We start from the raw sequence: 15,817 nt of genomic DNA on the forward strand, positions 1-15,817 counted from the left end.
CATTAGTGCAGGTGAAGGGGGCAGAGGAGGGTGGTGGTGCAGATTGGACTAGAGGCCTGGATTTATACCCGAACACTGGGAGTCCATCTTTCTCTCAAACGTTTGTTATGAGCTCCAGGTAAAATGACATTTTAAATAAAGTCGCGCCTGTCCAGACAAAAGAGGGAGGAGAAACAGGGCCACACACGGATTCTGCTGGGTCCAGCATTTTCTAGAGATTCAACAACACATGACACATCAGAGTCAAAGGAAATTCAATAAGAACCACTTCCTGTAAACACACACACTCACAAATGTGCGCACATTCCTCTCCACCTGAGTAATCTGTGCTTTAAATGAGTAAAGTGCTTTTTAATCTATTTATATACACAACATAAACAAAGGAGCAGTGTACCCTGCCATTGTGCGATTTGTTGCAGGTTTTAAATAGTGTGCAATCCATTTTCTGGTCAGCCACAACGTTGAAAATTCTGCCTCATTTTTACTGGGGTAATTATTTTTAATTGTTTTAATCTGTTAAAACAGTTTTATGATGAAAGAGAATCATTTTTAACACAGAAAAACATTCTGTATTTGCATTTAATAAAACATTTAACACTAAAGTGAGAGACTGATAGTATATGTTCCATATATATATACATACCAGAAAATTCTTTCTAGACCTTGAAAAGTAAACAGTGAGCTTTGTTTTTATAATAGCCTGTAGGGCAGTGAAGGTGCGTTTGGGTAAGAGCAAAAAAATGCTCTCCTAACCACAAGCTGTTACTGTGCCTTTTCATTAAGCAGTGTCAGTGGGAGACTGTAAGGTTCGTTAGACAAAGGCAAGAAAATAAGAAAGGACATTCATATGGATTTGGAAGTAGGATTTCACAGTTTGGTTGGAGCAGAACTCATCGCTTTTTATTGCTTGTAATATGACAAGACTATAAATCTTAATAACACGATACTGAAAGAGACCACAGCTTCTGCACCAAAGAGAAAAACAGACTTTGGTTGTTATACTTAATGGTGCTCTGTGTTTTACTTTGTTGATTCATTGAATTTGAATAAGGTAACCAGTGTTTGCCCATTTATATTCATTTGTGAGATACAGCTCATACGCACTATATTCAATCCCCGAGACTCCCTGCGAAATACTGTTCGCATCCTGCTCATGGAAACCCAGGAACAGCCACCTTTCTGGAGCACATCTGCTCCTCTTCTGAAGTAAAGAAGGAGAACCAGCAGGAGATGTCATGGTAGTAAAAAACATGAGAGAAAGAGACAGCTGTTTTGTTGTATTCATTGCCAGCAAAAACAAAAGGAAAAATATGTTTCTGGTAAACTGTTTCAAACTGACTTGAGCAATTAAAAGCTTCTTTTCTCCACCATCCATTGGCATCCACTGGCGAAGCTCAGGAATGAGGAGCGGATCGAACCCTGGAAACCCAAAAGCAAAATAGGAAGATCCCGTTCCGATTCATTTTACCGTCTGCTCCACTTCTACGCACCTCAGAAGATGAGAAGGAATATTCTGTCTCACAACTGTGGACTGTGTCCCGTGGCTTTCCCATAACTTTGAGGACCCTCTGGTCTGTTTTTAACACGCTACGACTGTGTGGTGTTGTACTGAATTTAATTGAATTGTCAAATAATTTAGTACCTAAGTTTCAGTCAGGTGGTTGGTCCAGGTTGCTTGCCCATGGAGGAGTCTCACCTGGCGCCTATGAGAAACTGTACAAAATGGGAATATTTAGAACATCCCTCTGAATTGGACACATACAGTAACTCCTGTTGCTTTTTCCTCCTGGTTAAATGTATTATCCAAACTATTTATCCAAGAGGAAGTATAAAAACTAGATATCACATATTTTGAAGAGGATATAGAAGAGGATTAATGAGCTGGCAAACCAAGATCAATCCCAGTATATTTTCATGCATTGTTCCTGGAATCTCCATGTTCTTTTTAGAAACGTGGTGTAAATTAAAAATAGAACAGAAAATAGCCTTTTTTTCTGGGATTACTGTATATGTTAATAGTTCCAGAATATTTTGAGATCACTTAGTGTTTACCCATTTTGAGCAGTGATGTAATCAATTGATTATTCAGTCTGCCGTCTTCAGAACAACGTCTGTATTCAGTTATGGCTCAAATTGTTTAAAAAGGAAGAATTCATGTCTGTAACACACAACTAGTCATTCGTATGGCTGACATGTTTATCAAACGCAATTTACATTTGCAGCAATCTGTTTTTGCGGCTGGGCATTTTAGCAGAGCAGTGAATTTCCTTGCTCAAGGTTACAGTAGCACCCCACCAAGGATGTGAACCCACAACACTCCAGTTACGAGCTCTAATGCAGAGCGTCGGTATGATACAGTAGAGGCAAGGGGACCTTGCAGACTCTAAATAAAGTCTGCAGAAGGGCAGACGCCTAGTGTACTTTGGCTTTTCCAGCTCCTTCTGCATCTCCACAGCAGGCCCATGTGACACATTAAATACGGTCTCCCCGTCTCGCTCCAAAATCATCAGAAGAGAAGACTCATTTCACCCTGACATTTTTCCACTAGACCCAGTGCTAACTTTCTCCGCCCCTAAACGCAAGGCCGTCCCCAGACTTCTGTCTCGTCCCTGAATTCATTTTTTATGATTTTTGTTCCAATTTCAGCATTAATCATGAGCCTTCCTAAAATCCTAGTGAATGTCTGAGACCTTGCTTGACATCTGCCTTTCTGGTGGATTCATTATATCGTTCCAGTAGGTCACTTACTGTGTGATGAATTCTTCCACATGCGACTGACTAGCCTTACCAGATTTGTGCTACAGACACAACCTCCTGTTTTGGAAAGCATTCCCGCATTCTGTCCTTAAATACTCTAGTCTACAGGGACGAAAGGAGTTATTGGTTTGTTTACAGGTCATAATAAAAGAATAAAAAATATGTATTTCCTCAAATCCTCCCTCCGGCCCCCAACATCTTTGTGAATTACCTTCTATACATTTTACCAGACAATTTAGAGGCAGCTGTTTCCTAGTTATTCTGCCCTTGAACTTCCTTCTAATTGCCAGCTCTACATAACAGATGTGAACTTCAAGCAATTCTTATGGTATTTTTTTTCTCCGTATGCTTTAAATGATCAATTAATGACCCTGTTTAGTTGTACAGCGTACTGACGAAGTGGTATAAATCAAACCTGTGCACTTCCTGTGTTGAAAGAGAGGAGAACGTTTGCCTACAAGTGCACAGAGCTCTGCTGCTTTGTGCGACAGGTTACAGCAGGCCCTTGCACGGTCCAGTCTCTTTTCTGCTTTAGCTGAGGGGAACACCAACCTTGCAAGGAAGGTGTTGGCTGAAAGAGGGTTCTTCTGCACGATCTGCTAGAGGAAGTGTCACGATGAGGTTTGATCAGCTTAATTTTTTTAACTAGGCTTAATTTCAATTAATTCAATTAATTGATGAGGTTTAATTATTTTATCACCTAGAACTGATCAAATTAAAGGAACATATTTCTGTGCTGCCATATACAGAGAACACTTCTCACCGTGGAGCTTTATCGAACCGCCAGCAAGCTGCCTGTCCGGCTGTAGCTCAATTACTTAATGCCTGGAAAGGTATTTAATGTCAACCGAATCCAGAACAAAGACCACCCTGATGTCAGCTGTGCAGCAAGAGCTCCAGTAAGCCAATGATGTTGTATTGTTGTAGTGTGTGCTCACCTGAAAGTGGACCCTCAGGCAGTGTCTTCATCTGTCACCAATGACGTAGAGCAGAGATTTAACTAAATTTTGCCTGAAATGTGAAAGCACAGTCTTTGCCTCCCTGAGGAAACAGTTACTGTATTTGAAAACCATGAACTTAGATCCCAAACCTTTTGACAGTAGTGATTCCTAAATGGTTCTACAGCCCTTAGACACTGCCGACACACAGAAGACACCAAGGCGTTAGAAAAGTATCACCAATACTGCCTGCAGAAGAGCCTTCAAATACAGCCAGAAGGCAGAGAAACTACCCTAACTGTCCTCTTGCATTCAAACACAATGAGCGACAAGGCAGTGATTATCTAAAATCAATTCAGCAACATCAACATAGCCTGGCCAAGGTGCTTGGAAGTCCAGGCTCCCAACGTCATCACCTCAGTCATGTCATTCACTCCAGAGAAGTGCGGAAAAAACAGTGCACAGGCCAAGACGAGGAAGCACAACATGACACCAGCTCATGAGTGACTGTTGGGCAGGGCTGGCTGCAGGAATCTCAGATGGTGACAACACGAAAAAGAGAACTAGAATCAGTGGGTTATGGACCTGATCATGAAGCCAGAACCCTTCATTGTACAGGGGGACACCAGGCCCAAACTGCAACAGACTGTAAATCAGCCACCTGGGGAATCAGGCAAAATGGAAGACAATCATCCTAGATTATGAAGGATACCAATATTGTTCGAGCGATGATTTACACAGAGGACAGCGCAAAAGTCTATCCAGCTCTCTTTGTTTTCGTTTGCTAGATTAGATCCCTAGATTAGTTCCACAGAGACCTGAATGCCTGTGAACAGAGCTGGGTAGAAAATGTGAGAGAGCAGCTACAGAAGTTCAGGACTTTCTGTAGTCAAAACAATGTTAATCAATCTGAGTTTCACCTTCATTATGTTTAATTATGTGTTTGGTTTTCTGGGACCTAAAGTAAAAATAATAACACAAGGAAACCCAGCAGTGTTCCATGTCAAAGGTTAATTTAATTTGGCCTTGTCACTTCTCTTTAAAAGTACTGTAAAACACAAGAAATGAAAATAAAAGTTCAAAGGGACTTTGGAAGCTGCTCAAGCATAGATCCTCATACAAAACAAGGAACAGACTCTGACATTCTAGCATTTAATTTTCAAATACAGAGGCACACAGAGAGCTGTTCTTTTAAATGATTTCCAAAAGCGCAACACACAGTCTGGCTTCCATTATTTTTCTCCAGGATAGAATGTTTTTGTAATGCCCCACAAAAATTTTCTACAATATGATTCTAAAATAAATGCTTATTCATTTTTTATGAGAACAGCAAATTTCAAGAGTACAAGAAACAGTTTTGGATTGCTCAGATAAATCAATCAGTAGGGACTATTATTATCTGAAAATCAATTAATATACAGTAGGACATCTGTGGCATTAATTAACTATTGCTCCTAAAACAAAAATAATAATAAACTTTTTTACAATATGGTGAAAAAAATTTTATACTATGTACAACTGATGCTTCTCAGCGATAAGGATGTTTCTTAATTTCTTGTTTACAAATTTTCTCACAGTTGGTCAAAATAACCTTTTTTTCCTGCAAACACTGCATTTTATGTTGGTCAAATTGTTAGATTACTTCCACCATTTTGTATACAGTACATGATGTATCAATTATTCCGAAATAAAAAAATGCTTATTCGCAAGATTTTCTATGTATTTTCAAATAAGCTGTTTTTCAGATATGTGCTATGTATGAGTTTGTATTTTCTGAAAAGCAAAGTTCAAGAGTTTTCCTTTGAATACTTCCTACAGTACATTGATTTAATTGAAATCTTTGAAAAGAATATGCATTCAGAACTCTCATGCAGGTCCATAGGTCCTGCATCTTCTGATAACACCATATCCTATTTTTTTGCAAGCTGATCATATCTTTTTGTTTGTTTTAGGCAATTACTCTCTCTATGCTGTTGAAGCACTAGAGAAATACTCACTCAGCGTGCCTGTGGCCTCATGCCCTTCCATGCCACACAGAGTGAAGAGTTGCCCGGTTCTCACCTTCCACGGTTCTGGGTATTTCTCCTCGCCACCCATCTGGAACATACCCAGCAATAAACGTCGCCCGCGTTCGTCAGCATTCATAGTCTTAAGTCTGACTTATCACTTTCAAGCAACATCGAGGTGACTCCTGGCCTCCAAGTCTCTCAGTAAGCATCTGTTAACAAAACAGAAAGTTCAGGGCACATTAATAAAACACACCAGACAGGGATGATAGGGGTGTTTTGATTGACGTGAACCGAGAAAGAGAATTGGGGAGCAGCAGAAGGGCTGTAATTTAACAATGGGCACTTGGGGGTAGCACTATTGATACTACGCTTAATAAATTATTTTTCTTCATGGAAAAGTCAACAGCAGGCCTAATTTAATTCTTGGATTTCACCTGGTCCACTTTTTTTTTCATTTCCCAGTTAACTCCAGCTGCGTTTCCCCAATCTAATTGCAGCCAAAAAGGGCATTTCTTTTCCTGACTCTTTTACGACACTCTTAGATACGTAGCTTTACAATTTAACAGTGTTTTGCCAAAATTAGGGTGTCTGGGGTCTAAAAGCAAAAGAGCTTTGAAATCTGACCTCTGAATCTTCAGTAAAAACTCTGCTTGTAAGAACTTAATTAGGGATCTTTATTGGAAAAACTCAAGACTACTTCAGGGCTCTTCTGCTTTGATTGCCAGTGTAGATACTGTACGTATGTAGACCCAGGACTCTCTGCAGCAGGAATCCCTTCTCAAGCCATTATCTTAGAAACAGAACAGGCTCCTCATGTCCTTCCCATGTTGATTGAGGTCAGTGCCAAGTGGTAAGTGGTCAATGGTCAGAGTCTGGCTTATTACAGTACCTCATGTCTCATGTCCGCCACCATTGCCCGTCCAGAGTGATTGTAGTTGTAAACTACCCCGATCAAGAATCACATTTGTTTGCTTTAATTCAAAATAAAGGCTCTCAGGTCCCCCTGTTTTATTCCAAGACCGCACCAGCAGTGCCGATGAGCAAGGGTGTACGGCCTGCTGAAAGGCTGATGGAAGTTAGCTCGGGAGTGACACTGGAAGGGGAATGTTAAACGTTTTAAACTTTTTTAAACTTTATATTGGGGCGGGTGATTCTGAAAGACTTGGGATCTGTTCTGGAGAAAGAAAAATTCAGGAAGCATGAAATGCTTTATTTCCATTTAAAACAGCCTGGCGTACTGCTGAGACTATGACTTACCTGTAATGAAATAATACGGTACTGTAAATCTGCTTTCTCTGGCGTAAGCTGATAAGGCTCAAGGGGATGGATGCTGGCTTGAGGGTTCAATTTTAATCATTTGTTCTCATTTTTCTTTAAGATAATGCCAGACCACTAGTTTTATAGAAATTCTCCACCAAAACACATAATCACCATTTACAAAGAGGTTTGTTGCAACCAGTGAAAAAGAACTTAAATGGATGCAGAGACCAGACCACTCACACTGGGCTGATGTCCACATACGTTATTTTAGAAACCGAGTAAGTGCTGTTCAATAGATTGAAATCAGATGTCATAAAAAAACACTGTTATTTTATGTTAATAACATTGAAGCATAAATATATTCACAATGAAATCTATCAGAATTACAAAACCATCTTTTGTAAGAAAAATAAAATGAGCTAATTTTGCTCTTGGGGGGTCTGGTGATAAAGGTTGTTTATGTGTGAACTTGTCTGTAGTATCGGTAACCACACTGGCAAACTCAGATTGAATAATCTCCCTTAAATCATCAGTAAGTATGACCCACAGATCTTGACCTGCAGCTTTCCATGATCTGCTTCATCATAACTCAAAACGTGCCTTCAGATTAACTAAACATGTGGATGTGTTGTCAGCATGACCTTGTCATTGTGCATTTCCATTTAACTGCCTACGAACTACAAAATTATCCATGGCTAGATACTGTATAAGGTAACCTTACATATCTAGATCTAAGGTTTTGAAATGTATATCCATAACAGACTTTCCTGACAAAAAACCTTTTAGACCAGGCTTGGCAATATCCTGTAGACAGAATCACCCCATTTGCAATTTACCTTTTACAAGAACAACAAAGATCCTGCCCATATCTGTAATGTAATGCACTGCCACAACACACTGGAATCATACTGAAAGACTAGGAAAAGACAATAATACTCTCACCAAGTAGTGATCAGTGTGTTGGGGGGTCTGGAACAAGCTACCCAGGGAAGCTATTGAATCTGATGTCCTGGTTCTGATGTTCTTTCAAGAAATGGCCCTGGATGAGACCCTGGATCAACTGGTTTCCAGATACAATCAAGGTTGCTTGGAACCCTTCTTGTGTTTTTTATGCTCTAGCCCCTGTCTGAAACAAACACAGCTGCCGCATTTTAAAATTATTTAGAGTTTTTATAACTGTCTTTACTTTCTTTTGTTTTCCCTTTGCTTTTACTCAGATTGTGACGTCCTGATTTTACACATTTTCGTTTCTCGCAAGAAAAATGTAAATTTTGTGCAACAGAAATCGTAAATAATGATTAATTTTCCAAATTTCCACAACAGTCTGTTTAACTGTGATGGGATATTTCTATAACCCGGGAATCCTTCCAAGTGGTCCCTTCATCACACTGGATGCAGTAAATCTGCAAAGTAGAAAAAGTGAGTATTGAGAGCCTACAATTACTGCCAACAGTCAGACGCCAAAGTATCTCTGCCTGCAAAGTGCACTGAATGAACTCCTGGTGAACCTCTTTTCTTTAAATAATGAAAAGAATATTACCATCAATATATCTGACACTAAAGGATCTGCTGAACAAAATCTTAAAGAAGGGCATCAACGCTCTGTTTTCACATTCCTGCAGTGAACCGTTAGACAGTTCTCAAATTAGAAACCATATATAGCTGTTGCCAACCTGCACACCAATCTTGTGCATTCTTGGTAGATTTGCATGACCTTTCATTGACAGGACTAACCACATGGTATGGTCTCCTGTAGCGTTGTGATTGGATGATAGGTCTAATTAATATTCAAACCTATAATGCTATAATGTGACCGCTGGTATTAATTCCCACCCTATCTTGGAATTGTCTTCATTTTAATGGATGGAAGCATAGATGAATGACCGATACAGCTGGCAGTAGCTTGAATACAGTATGACATTCAGATAGTTAAGAAAATATTTGTTAAATAAATATATAAATATATATAAAGATAGTTAAATACAATATTTGAGTTAAGAAAACATCCAGCAGACACCAGTACTGTAGCAGTAGCTATACCATAGGCTTTTTTTAATGTTCCAAGCTTCATTTTTGTACAACACATGTGGGAAGATGCCCAATTGTACTGTATTTTATTGCATCCCCAGCACAGGCATTCTGTAATCCTCTCATATGTGCTGTAATAATACAACTTATTTGTTCCTGTCCTACCTCTCAGAATCAGAACAAACAGAGGAGTAACTTAATTAAGAAAGAATCTGAAGAGTTCAGCCATGAACACTTAGAGCATCTTCATTTCCTCTAGTTCTTTTTCTCCGGGCACAGCGCGATATCCGTATTTTCCAGGGACCTCCTGCACGTGCATCTCGCTTACCATCTCTGACTTGGTATTTTAGAAATAACTGTTCTGCATTTTTATGTGTACAGTAAATACTTCCTCCACACCACATGCACATGGACGTTCCTGATGGGCAGTTTTTACACTTGAATGCAATGCCGTAACTGAAGATGGAAAAAGCCAATTAACGGAAGGTACTAACTGACGTATGGGTGGGATAACAATGGCAGGTCTATCATACACAGCTGTACCTAATCACCATCCATATGAAATTCATTATATACAGCATGTTGAAAACAAACACCTCCCTTTGCATTTGTCTTTCAAGCTCCAGCCCACCTCCAACTTGCACTCACTCTGAATGGGGTTCGAGTCTCCTCGTCCTGTGGCAGGATGCTGCCCATTAACCAAGCTTGTTCAGCCTAACCTGTCACACCAGCTATTCCAGACATTCGCAAAGCATTCAGTTCTTGGATGTTGTTGTCCCTGGTGAAATTATACAGTATTATCACACACTGTTTTCTGAAGCAAAGTGTCGGTGACAAAACCACTATAACATAACTCTTTGAAAAGCTGGGTGGCAGGGTTAGCACCAGAAAAATACCAAGAAGAAATATTTCCTGCATCATAAAGTCAACAGACAGTTTGACAGCAGCTTATTGTGCTGTGAGCAAAGGCAACTAAGGATATCTTGGCCAATACAGTCTTTAAATCAAAGATTAACTAGAATTGTGACGTTTGGACAGGTGTTAACAGTGTTAATGCTTCAATGTTTGTAAAGACCAGGCTTGGAGGCATTTAAGGGTTTTTGGAGATTTGCCATAGAGTCACACAAACATATTCTGCAGCAGAGTTAAAGCAGAGTTAATGAAAGAGACTTGATTTATTCCATAGAATTCTGAGATGGATGTTCTTGGCACATACCATTCCTTCATACTGTAAAAATGTATAAATATGTATAATTATGTGTTTTGCTAATACTTAATGGTTTAACACCAGGTTTCCGGATTGTAGACAGTCCCAATGCAGATAGATGAGACTGTAAGAACAGTCACAAACAACGGGAGACGTCTAGGCTGCAGTTAGTATAATCCAAGGATCTCATCCAGTTCTTTCCTGAAGGAAATCATAGTACTGGCTTCGGTGAAATGGCTGGGTAGCTTGTTCTAGGAGCCAAGACTTAACCAAAGACGTGTCTCCTCTTCTCAGTTTTAAATGCACTTGTACATTGTTTATGGGTCATTAGATGTAAGTCTCAGGTGTCTGGAGGTATGCGAGTCCTGCAAAATATTAATCAAGTAGTTTGATCCCAAATGACCTCTATATTACTCAATTTATAAAATCACATGTTTTACTGATCACAATTTAAATTGTTCTAAACGGTTAGAAAATGATGATTTCCTAAAATAATGATGACCTGTTAAATAAAGACTGAAGCTCTCTAGAGCATAGGACCTCTGGTTAGAATTTCTCAAACTGATTAAAATCATTTTTAATAAAAAAAATAGTCGTAAAAAATGTACTGTGTGTTGAGTTACTCACAGAACTCCATTTAAAGTGATTAATAGCAAGTTGACTGCATGGTGCTACACTGAAAAAATTCCTGGGACCTCACTCACTGCCCTCCCTGCACATTCATCCAGATGTGGCAACATTCTAGCAGGATAACACACTTCCTTGTGCTGCTCGTGCAGCGGTGGTTCTCTTGCAAGATGAAAATGCGACGGTTCTGCCTGGAGTTCTTGGCTGGAGCCCCATTGAACGTTTGTGGGATGAGCTGAGACTACATGTGGCAAATAGTCTAGGGCTCAGAGACCAGCTCTAGATAACATCCACAAGACAATGCTTCCACCCTGGAGCAAAGCATGTGTCACAGATGTACAGTTTCTACTGCCTTCAAGTGCTCATACATGAGGTTCACAGTACTGTAAATCATCTGTTGATCAACCCAACTGATGTCAAACGCTAATCACCGTAGCAAACTGTCCCGCATCACACACGTTTAATTAAATGCAATGACTACAAAAGAGATTTCATCATTTTCCTGATAGGACGTTTGTGAATGTTTTGCATTTATTAAATTCTAAGTTTCTTTTGATGCTCAGTATATGTATATTTCAGTTGTATATTCAGTAAATGAGAGGTCACAACTGCAGAACTGTTATTTCTAAAATAATTAAGATAATGGATTATTATTTGATATAATAAAATACAGCATATAACTCAAAACAGACAGGACACTGCTGAATACTTTTGTGATGATGACTTATGGAAAGATTGTAGCCAGCCTAAACCCTGTGTTAATCTGAAGTCAGTTTCTTCTACATACAGCAAAACTTCACACCCTGTTATAACTTCAACGTATCCGAGAAACTCCCCTCCCTCACCACCCAATGTGCTTTTAACACTGCTCTGCGCCCAAACTGTGCTTCTGATGCCAAGAAGCGCATGACATTCCATATTCATTACATTCTCATTTTCTTCCTAGAACTTGTTTATACTCCGTATTAAAATTACCCACAGCCACCCACCTAATGTGAACTCTGTGTGTGACACTAACATGCAAATATACTGAGCTTGTGCAGCCCAAGAGACAACGATAATGAACTGTTTCACTCCAGGAGCTGTCACTTACAGGAACACACCAGTCACTTAAAACTTTTGGTTGTTTAAAAAAGGGAAGATAAAATCAGCTTCATGCCTTTGATCCAGCTTAGGGTGGTTTATACAAGTTCTTCACTGCAAGGCTGAATTTGCCTTTATAAATCTAGTATCGAAGAGATGAGAAATTCCATTAAGATTTTTTTTACTATTTTATAATAGATCTGAAACATCTTTTTTTGTGCAGAAGTTGTCATAACAGCAAACAGGCAGACAACCCTCCACCACTTTAACTAAACACGTTTTTTGTCCTAAAAATTAATTTTACATATCTGCATTTATCCTCCATCTGTTTATCTATTTTTCCCTTTTTTCATGGCAGCCTAGATCAACATTTTCTGTAAGAAGGGACTCGTGTTTGTAATATCCTCATCTGGATAACATTACCGGAAGAAAAAGAAACAATGTTGTTTTGATTAACCACAGGCCTGGAAGGCTGTTTGGCCAGTACTAAAACCAGATTATCCTAATTTTTAATCTAAAACACATCTTTGAAAAAAAGAAGAATTGCTTTGTTAAGAAAAATGACAAGTATGTAGGAGTAACTTGAAAGCCTAAAAAGAGACTACTGTTTTTATGCTGAAACAGGGAGGCATAAATGAAGCATAAATATGGGTTTAATGTTAAGTCCATATACCAAAAATGTGTCATCTTCTGTTACGAATGAAATTTCATTAAGAAGCAGTCATGTCATCTTTTCCCTGGTTTAACCTTTTATGGACTGATATTTTCTTTTGGGTGAAAGAAGTGAAGAAGTGCTCATATACTGCAGGACACTACTCGCATCTCTGCGGGAGATGAATTCCGGCCTGTGCCTACCTTGATTTTACAGTCTCATCTCAGTGCTCACTGAAAATCTCCTCTTCCTCCTCTTTGAAGCCCGGAATAAGATTTCCTACCAGCCATGCGTTTGAAACTGGTGTCCTTCAAGAAACACCCGAATGAGATTCTTGGATCACTTAGCTACGAACTACAGAACGGGGCCGAAATGGTCTGAATGGCTCCTCTCGTTTGCACCGTTTCTTATGTTCGTAGACTTTTTGTCACGATCGTCATCCCTCCTCTAGAGGGCGCTCCAACCCTTTTGTGTTTTTCATTATCACGTTCGCCTGCCCCCTTTGCTCTGTCCTTTATTCAAACCCGGTGCTCCGGAAGCTCGGGGCTCTGCACTGGAAGACGGACTCCCGGAGGCCCGTCTAGCATCAAGTCGCCCTACGTCTGCGGCTCGAGGGCGTAGGCTTCCTAACGGCGTCCTGACCCAGCTGAGTCCGGGGCTCGGAGCGCCTGGCCTCGTCACTCCATTTTAACCTCCGTGTCCTTGTTCAAGTTCCCCCTTCCCAGGGATTTTAATCGTCCTCGTCTTGGATGGACCTCCCGGCTTTGGATTATGGACTGCGCCCCGGTTTCCCTTTTGGACTTCCTTGGACTTGTTTGCCAGCATTCCCCACTTGCACCTGGATTCCCTGTCGGCACCGCCCCCTGTCCGCCATCCCTCCCAATCCTCTCCTCACCGTGTTTTCCCCGTAGCCCCTTTTCCAGTCACTTCCGGATTATACCGTCTGCGCAGGGTCCTGAACTACACACCGTAACACTTATTTTTGCTGTTGGAACATTCAAGTCCCCACAGGCCACAAAAGCTTAAAGCAAAGGACTGACTTTATGGTAAGGAAAACCCTGGGTTCGAGCATTATTGCCTTCTGAATGCATTGTGAAATCGGTACAGACAACTCCAGAAGGCAGAAGCTGTGGCTTCACGCAGAGTCACATTCACGTGCCATTCAGAGGTCAGCAGGATGAAACCTCTCTCTGAGGTAGGAAGAGCTACTAATCACAAATGGGGTTATAGTACGTCAAAGCTGGAACCCAGAGCTATTTTTAGGCAAAAAGGAACAGTTCCTCTTTGAGAGAGTCTAAACTCTTTTTCCCTAATTGCAAGACTGAGACTTTTTACAGCATCCCATGCGGGAGAGCATTGTGATGATTGTCACTCTTGTGCCCAGGTTTAAGGCAAAGTTTCTCCAATACCGCGAGGTTAAATTCAAACTTCCTGCAATGTTGACTAACTGGCGAGGGACATCAACTGGCGAGGGATGCCACTCGCTCTGCTTATTAGTAACATCAAGCCATCTGCTTTCAATTTAATGTGAAATATTCTGCGTGCCACAAAAAAAAAATAATCCAGTGGTTAAAAAAGGGAAGACATGCATTTTCTTTATTATTTCTCTTGCATAATAAAAAAGTCTGTGTTCCTTGTCCAGATGAGCAGCTGGCTGGCTTTATACACAACTAGGCCTTTCAGTCAGGTAGCTGAGTCTTGATCACCTTGTGCCACTTGAAAGCGACTGTAATGCTGACTCTCATGAGGCACAGCCTTGGTGCAGAGCGCAGTCCTCGCTGTGTTTTGGTGCTCAGTCACACGTATTGGTAATGGTGGTGGATAGGAAGACAGGAAGAAAAACAAAGAGAACTCTGGATCTCTCTCTTACACATCAATCCCCTCCAACACCTCACTCTGCTGGAACTGCATCTGTCAATAAACATGGGGAAATGTTGTTTAGAGCATAATTGCGATGAGTTCCAGATGTTAGCTGGCTACACGAATGACAGTGCATTGTGAATCTTGACGCGCGGAATTCTCCCTGTCACGATGAAAGAGCAGAGGAGCACGCCCAAACTGCAGACCTCACACGCTTTTACTCGCTTTGGGTAACTCGACACCCTGATTTTGACACCCTGCTCACCTTCTGCAAGAATGGTTCTAGCCCAGTGACCACGTGAAGGAAAGGACATCACTCTCATTACTCCAAAAGTTAATGCTTAACTTTAAACGTTTCAGGTCTGTGGAAGTAAAACTGAATGGCACTCTATCCATCCGAAGTCCTTAGTGGGATCTCCTTCTGTTTTCTGGATTTTTAAACGTAACCTTATCTGACCAAAAGAGAGACAGGGCTGTGCTACACTGTATGGATGTATTAACTGAAACATATGTGCACACGCAATCAATTTTCATTTCAGGGTAGTGACAAATATCGCTTAATATCACTCAGTTAAAATCCCTTCGCTGGATGTTGTCATACTAATCCTTCACATCCAGAGAGGCTTTCTTGCCTGCAGCTGCCTTCAGTCTAGATCTGACACTTCAGTCTGCCCTCCCCCATCCTCTCCACATGGACGGGCCATCGAAAATCATTTTCACCAATTTTTGCAAATGCACTTTGCTCACACGTGCTTTCGGGTTCTCTTTCATCCCTTGACCATGCAAACACACAGCTTCCTTAGCAAAGACAGCCATATACAGTACAGTAGTTTGTTCTGTTGTTGGAAACACAAAAGCCCAGTGAACACCTATTTCTACATACTGTATGAAACCCCTCTGATAAAGCAGTGTTCACTCTCACTTTTCTTTGCTCTGTACTCTTTTATCAAAGAATACACAGCCCTGGATCTGTTCCAAGAGACGTTCGTTACAGAACTTCCCATAAGCTGTTCTGATCAGCTGTATGCCGTAGCTATTTAAAATCCGTGGACAAAATGAACGCTAGCCAAGCTGTGACTGGAAAAATGAATTCATGTGAGCTCGGTCTCACTGCCCAGCCCTTTCTCTTCGCTCTCCAGTCCTCGCGGGGCAAATTCAACAGGATAAGACCGACGCGGCTTCTGTGTAATTTACACTCCGTCGCGGTCTTTATTACTGGGTCTCGGCCTCAGTGGTGCTCTGAAGAAACCACTGCATGGTCACTGCTCATTCCTGGCACAGTCAGTGCACCAGTGTATCACCTTATCGACAGACCTTGCGTCCTTTCAACGCACTTTTAATTCTCAGCCCACATGCCGGGGCCCTTTGGTCTCCGGCGTGTGGTAGGAACTCCTCA

Source organism: Atractosteus spatula, chromosome 4 (genome assembly GCF_055471065.1).
Source record: "Atractosteus spatula isolate fAtrSpa1 chromosome 4, fAtrSpa1.hap1, whole genome shotgun sequence".
Lineage (NCBI taxonomy): Eukaryota > Metazoa > Chordata > Actinopteri > Semionotiformes > Lepisosteidae > Atractosteus > Atractosteus spatula.